Raw genomic sequence first — 8,047 nt, forward strand, 5'->3', positions numbered from 1 at the left:
CTGTTTTAGTTTCTAATATTTTAGAGCATCTAGAAGTAAAAACCTTAAATTGTGAAGCTGTAACCCATGTCAAGGTCTGAAATATGTTCTACAATTAATTGTGGTGCTGTGCTTTGAAATTTATAGCTTTTTTGTATATGTGTTATTGTTCACAAAAAAGAAGGAAAAAAGTTGACTGTGATGATAAAAAAGTATTTAAACTCTCTAGCCTCCTATATTCTGGAGCAGCTAGAAGGAAAAATATGAAAATATCATATGGTAGCCCATGACAAACTCTGGAATCTATCCTGTAACGACTTGTTGAAGAACATTTTGAAAACTATCGCTTTTTTATCTCCTTACTTTTTATATATGTTATACTGTATGATAAAAGTTAAAAAAAACTATCAAACAAAAAATGCATAATACCACAGAGGTATCTACTCATACCTTTGAAACATGGGTTAATAGAATTAAAGAAGGACTTATTTAATGAATTGAATGTAACTAGTGTCCTGCAAACCAATGAGGAGATATTTGCTTGCAAATAGTCTAGGGCTCTCATCAACCCAAGGGAGGATTTGTGTTTCCTCAACATTGATTTGTCACTTTAACTAAGTGGAGTTTACAAGGGTTATTCTATTTTTAAATCCTTATTTGAAATCATTGGAGAGTGGGAAATTGGTATGCTTTGAATCATATCTCCTAAGGGAAGGTCCTACTGGGATACTATTATTAATCTCACATTCCCTCCTGAGTTTTGACAGTGGATATTTATGTGAGAACTTTGGAGGTTGAGCCTATCTGATCAAAATAATTACATTATATTGCTTCAGATTTCTTCATATTTGGGGAAATTATAATGCAGTAGATATAGAATTCTTAGAATCCCAAGTCTTTCAACAAGATCAATGTCATTTCAATAAATTGAGAAATAGTATTTTAGATTAGACATGCAGAATAACTGTAGAATCTATTTTTAGTAGTAAATCATTAAAAATAAATATTTATAAAATTGTAAGAGGAATGATCATTTGTTCAAGAAATATGAGCTATGTATATCTCAAATTCTGTCAGTGGATAAAATTTCCATTCATATTAAAGGTTTTATGATTGGCAATTTAGGGCAAGCCCTTCTTGGTGCAACTTGGGTTATATTTTTTACACTGTAGTCAATAAAATTGTCCCCCTTAGGAAGGGCAAGAGGATGTGTTTAAGGATGGAGAGAGATTCAATCATGGGCCAGGGGTAATACTGGTGAGAAAAAATTTATTGGCAAAGCAGAATTTCTGGATACCTCTTTGAGAGTTGTCAGAGAACTAATAAACTGGGTGAGATTGTAGAATATATTAAGTTACAAAGTTTCCAGACAGTACTTGAGCACCAATTTGTGAATCAAATCTTCCTTTCAATAGAATTCCAAATAATAAACATAAAAGGAAAATGTAGGAAATAAGAAATTACCAATAGAATTGCATGGTAAAAATAGTCACAGACAGCCTCCATTGATTAATGCTAAAATTAGTGAGCAAAGGTTTAAGAGATATTTGAAACTGCTATCATAATTGTGAAGGACACCTTTTTTCATGTATTGTACCTTATTATAGGTGTATTTTTATGAATCTTATGCAATTTTATTTTGTTTATAATTAAAACCAATCCAATCTTTGTATAAATATCAGAGAGGTATACTGAAGACAGCTTGAATCATCTTGAAATCCCAATAGCTCATCTTTTCCCAACTACTGATTCAAAGACATTTCATTACAAGTTTTAAATTGGCTTTCCCAGGAATTTTTACACCATGGGAATCAGCATAAAGATCAGGGCTTTTTGGCTTATTTTTCAGAGAGCTGGTTGTGAAACATTTAACAGCACACAACTAACTCCCCTCCTTGTTTAACATTTCTATACATTATTATATAAAATATTTTAATATATTTTACTGTTGGAGTGATGAATATCCCTCATTGCAACATCATTTGGGAGGCTTAATATAATAATAAATTTATGTAAAATAACTCTGCTATTAAGTACAACAATGCTAATGCTGTGAACTTACAACAAAATTAAGAAAATAAATGCATTTTAACAATTTTTGAAATTGCCCAAAGTGGCAGCTACCTAAATATATTTTAAGAGATGTTTGTTTAAAAATGTAATGGCATGTCTTATTGGTAAAATAATATAGGGCCATTAAAGAGTATACCATGCATACATTGACTGATATTTAAATCTCATAATATAATTAGCTAAAAAGAAACTCCTATTAAAGTTATATAACAATAACTGCTTTTTATATGATCACTTGCCATGATTCATGGATGAAAGACAAAACATGAAAGCTTAAATTTTGTAGGTCAGAATGTTAACAGTAGTTATATTTATGTGGTATTTTGGTTGATTCATCCAAGGATCAAGGAATCAGAATCCACATTATTTTATACAAAATATCCAGTATAAAAAATTACAAGACATTCAAAGAAGGCACACATCATGGCCCTTAAAGAGTAGAAATTAGAAAGTTGATATAAACTGTGTTCTCAGGTCCTAGATATCAGAGTTAGCAGACAAAATCTTCAAGGTAGTCACGATAAATGTTCAAAATATTAAAGGGAATTAAGTTTAAAGAATCAAAGGAAAGTATGATTAGGATGATTCATCAAATGGAACCAAAGATAAATTATTGAAAATTGAAATCCTAGAGTTACAATAAATGGAAAAAATTGTAAAAAATACATACATGTGTTCAACAGCAAATTTAAGATGGCAGAAGAAAGAATTAACAGACCTAAAAACAGGTCAATAGAGATCATGTCAAGTGAAAATAGAAGGGAAACTGAGGAAGAATGAACAAAACTTCAGAGACTTTTGGGACATCACCAAGCATACTGACATATGCCTAATGGGAATTCCAGAAGGTGAGAAGAGAGCAGAAAGGGAAAGAAATAATACTTTGCAGAATGGTGGCTGAAAACTTCCTAAATATGATGAAAAACATTAATATATACATCCAAGTACTTCAACAAAATCCAAGTATGATTAACCTAAAGAGATCCACACCTATAGGCAAATTATTACCTATAAGTGTGGATCTCTATAGGCTAATTATTAAACAGAAGTAAAGAAAGAAAACCTTGAAAATAGCAAGGCAATAAGACTCAACATGTACAAGGGGATCACATTAAGAATAGTAGCTAGGATCACATTACATATAATAGAAGCCATAAAACAGTAAGAAGACAGATTGAATGTTAATCTACTAAACAAAAATCCCAGTGAAATAAAGACATTCACTGATAAATGAAGAATAAGTAAATTTTTTGCTAGCAGATCTGCCTCAAAAGAAATACTAAAGAAAACTCTCCAGGTTGGAGTACAGTTATATCAGACAATAATTGAAATCTACATGAAGAGATAGAGGACATGGGTAAATGCTGATATGTAGGTCAGTTAAAATGACTGTATACTTACATTTTTCTCTTTTCTTCTGTTAACTGTATTAAAATAAACTGAACAAAACACTAATTATAAAATTGTGGTTTGGACTACAACAGGTAAAGATGTATAACAATAATAACATGTTAGTGAATTAACATTGGAGGAAAAGTTTTAATTTTATTGGAATTAATTTAATATGGAACTATTTTAATTTAAGATGTGTATTGTAATGCCCAGAGCAACAAATAAGAATACAACTTAATATTATAACAAAAAAGTCCAACAAAGGAATTAAAATGGTATATTAAGTTAGGTATATTTTAGATTAAAAAAGGCATAAGAGAGAGCATAAGAACTAAAACAACTGAGATATATAAAAAATAAATAACAAATGAAATCTGTAAATCTAACTGTATTAATAATTGTGTTAAGTGTAGTTGGATCAAAAATTCAACCAAAGGGCGGAGATTAAGAAACTAGATACCCAGCAAGATCCAACCTCATGCTGTCTATGAGAGACACACTTGAGATTCAAAGTCAAAAGTAAGTTTAGTGGGTGGGCAACAATGGCTCAGTGGCAGAGTTTTTGCCTGCCATGCCGGAGACCTGGGTTTGCTTCCCAGAGCCTGCCCATTCAAAAAAAAAGCAAATTTAAATTTAAATGATGAAAATTATATACCATGCAAGTAGTAACCATGAAACGGTAGAAGTGACTGTACTTATAGTAGACAAAATAAGCTTAAGACAATGGTACTAGATGTAAAGTGGCATACTTAATAATCATAAAAAATCCAATTCATCAAGATAATATAACAGTTACAAATTTTAAAATACATATGCACATAACAATGGAGACCCAAAATGCATACAACAAAACAGGATGAAATTAAAGGTAGAAATCAGCAATTTAGGATTAATTGTTGGAGACTTAATATCCACTCTCATTAATGCATAGAAGAATTAGAAATCAGCAAGGACATAGAATATTGTGTTTAGAAAGGCTGAAGAGAAACTGATTTTGTTCACAGTCATTTGATACATCACATAGCCAATTCTAAGGACCTTATAAAAATATATAGCACTAATGTATTGGGCAAGGTTGAAGGGGAAAATCAATATGTAAAACCTGTATCTATTTCTCCATATCAAGAGCTAATAGTCAGAAAATGTAATTAAGAAAGCAGTTGCTTTCACAATGATATCCACCAAAATAAAGTACATAGAAATAAATTTAACAAAAAATGTGAAATTCATACAAGGAATACTATTAAGCCTTGCCAAGAAAGTCAAAGCTTTAAGTAAAGGGAGGTATGCCATGTACATAGGTTAGGAGACTCAAGATTTTTAAGAATGTAATTTGCCACAAATTGATCTATAGACTCAGTGTAATCATTTTCAAAATCCCAGCAGGTATTTCTGTGGATATTGTCATGCTAATTTGAAAATTCTTTGGAAATTAAATGTAAATGGAATAGTAATACAATTTTACTACAAGATTTTAATACAAGAGAAAAGTCGGAGAAAATCTCATTTCAAAATTTACTATTAAACTGTAGTAATTTATATAGGCTGTCATTCCAATATATACAGATATAAGTCAGAAGAACCTAGTTAGGAGTCAAGAAATAAAGTCATCTATTTTTGGACAATTATTTTCTGACAAAGATGCCAAGGCAATTCAGTGAGGAATTTTTTGCCTTACCCCCCAAGTCTGGTCTTACTTGCATTCTTTCTAAATAATATAGCTGTCAATGGGATCTACAACAACTTTGGGGGCTTATATTATCTAGCTGGATTATCTATTGAAGTGAAAAAGAAAAGTTCAGGGAGATAGAAAAGGAAGCATTTTGTTCATAACAGGAGGAAAATAAAGAAGAATGAATCTGATGAAATATTTCTATTTTTTGCTTCTATATATATTCTGACATTTTTTATTGAGAAATCTTCACACACATACATTGTATAGATGGTGTACAATCAATGGCTCAAATATCATCACATAGTTGTGTGTTCATCATCATGATCAATTTTTAGAACATTTGCTTCACTCCAGAAAAAGAAATAAAAAGGAAAAAGAAAAAACTCTTAAATGTTATACATCTTAGCCTTCATTCTCATTGACTGCCAGTATTTCCTATCTACCTAATTTATTTTACTTTTCTGACAGAAATTTAAGCAAATATTCTTGTACCTTGTATTACTGAACATTAAGATATTAAGTGAGCATTTTGCTTTGATTAGTTAAGATTCCCTTTAGAGCACTTTTTACTTCTTAGTTTCTCAAGCTGTAGATCAGTGGATTCAGAGATCATTTTATCAATATCAAATGCATGTCTGGATTTGAGTTGCAGATAAATAAACAATGGTGTCCCATAGAAGACAACCACCACTGTCAGCTGGGAGCCATAGGTAGAGAAGGATTTGTACCTCCCCTCAGTTAAGTTCATTCTGAGGATGGTCACAAGAATAAACATGTAGGATACAAGGACAATTAACAAGGATGAGAGCAAATTACAGCCTGAAAAGATAAAAATGATCAATTCTAATTCATGTGTATCAGAACAGAGTATAGATATCAGGGTGAGGGAATCACAGTAAAAATATCTGATAACATTAGGGCCACAAAAGGAGAATGTAAATAACTTAATTATGAGAAATAGGGACACAAAAGTGTTGTAGAGATATGGATACGATCCAGCACCCAAATGCAGTTACTCTGCTGTGATCACCATGTAGAGAAGAGGTTTGCATATGACTGCATAGCAATCATAAGCCATTGCAGATAGAATAAATAGTTCACTGATGATAAAAATCTCAAAGATTACCAGCTGAGTAGCACATCAATAGTATGAAATTGTATTTTTGTTCACCACAATGTTTACCATCATTTTTGGCCCAATGACAGTGGAATATCCATTATCAGTAATGGTCAAATGTCTAAAGAAAAAGTACATGGGTGTGTGTAGCTTGGAATCCAAATGGGTCAACAAAATAATGCCCAAATTGCCTTTCACTTTGGCCAAGTATATGACAAGAAAGGTTGCAGTGAAGGGTGCCTTCAGTCCAGGGTTATCCGTAATGCCTGAGAATAAATTCAATCACGTGAGTCTGCAGTATGATTTTTGTTGTTCCATATGGTTCATCTTGGTAACCTGTGTAAAGCATAAAATCAGTATTTATTATATTAGCACACTATCTCTGAGAAAACATAGACCATAATGTACAAACTAGAGGGCATTTTCTCCATTTCAAAATCTAAATAAATATTCTTCCATTGATCATGCCAAAATTAAGCACAACAACCTCAATTCATTGACACTTTGGTCAAGTATACCTTAACAGAGGCAATTTTTAAAATATTTTTACTGACGAAACATAACTTACAAACATGAACATTCTTAACATATGAACATTCCATTCTCGGTATATAATCAATGACTCACAATATCATAACATAGTTGTATATTCATTACCATGATCATTTTTTAGAACATTAGCATCACCCCAGGTAAAGAAATAAAAAGAAGAAAGAAAAAACTCATACATATGATACTCTTACCCCTTCCACTCATTGGCTGCTGGTATTTCCATCTACACAAAATATTTTAAACTTTTTTCCCCTTATTTTTTTTCTATACCTCTTACCACTTCCTTTCATTGATTTTAAATAGATAGTTCAATCTACTCAATTTATTTTAACATTTCTTCCACTAATTGTTTATTTATTTTTAACCCATATGCTTTACTCATCTGTAAATACTGTAGATGAAAGGAGTATCAGACACAAGATTTTCACAAACACAATCACATTGCAAAAGCTGTGTCATTATACAATCAACTTCAAGAAACATGGTTACTTTAACACAGCTCTATAGTTTCAGGCAGTTCCCTCTAGCCACTCTAGTACACCTTAAACTAAAAAGGGAATATCTATATAATGCATAAGAATAACCTCTAGGATAACTTCTTGACTCTGTTTGAAATCTCTCAGTCACTCACATTTATTTTGTTTCATTTCTCTCTTCCCCCTTTCATCAAGAAGATTTTCTTAATCCCTTGATGCTGAATCATAGCTAATTCTAGGATTTCTGTCCCACATTTCTAGGAAGGTCCACACCCCTGGGAGTCATGACCCACATAGAAAAGAGGACAGTGAGTTTGCTTGCCTGTTGGCTGAGAGAGAGATAGGCCACATCTGAGCAATGAAAGAGGTTCTTTAAGGGTGACTCTTAGATCTAATTTTAAGTAGCTTTAGCCTATCCTTTGCTGGGATAAGTTTCATGGGGACAAACTCCAAGTTTTGGGCTCAGCCTATTGATTTGGTTGTCTCCACTGCTTGTGAGAATATTAGAAATTCTCCAAATGGGGAAGTTGAATTTTCCCCCTTTCTTGCCATTCCCCCAAGGGGATTTTTCAAATATTTCTTTATGCACTGTTCAAATCACTCTGGGATTTGTTGGGGCATCACATTGGACAAACCTACAAAATTTCATGCCCTATTCAAGGTTCTATGTACTTATGGTGTTCAATTAACCAGTTCATATAAGTTATGTAAGGAAATGCACTAGTAAAAATATATATGTTGTACCAAATAAGCATTTTTTTTTACTTTAGTCTCAAACAGAAG

General features: G+C 32.0%; 1 pseudogene; it reads right to left on the reverse strand.

Annotated features, from left to right (window-relative positions):
• Window positions 1-5,635: 5,635 nt before the first annotated feature.
• Window positions 5,636-6,563, reverse strand: LOC143666554 (olfactory receptor 8K1-like; annotated as a pseudogene).
• Between the last annotated feature and the right edge of the window lie 1,484 nt (window positions 6,564-8,047).

Source organism: Tamandua tetradactyla, chromosome 23 (genome assembly GCF_023851605.1).
Source record: "Tamandua tetradactyla isolate mTamTet1 chromosome 23, mTamTet1.pri, whole genome shotgun sequence".
NCBI lineage: Eukaryota > Metazoa > Chordata > Mammalia > Pilosa > Myrmecophagidae > Tamandua > Tamandua tetradactyla.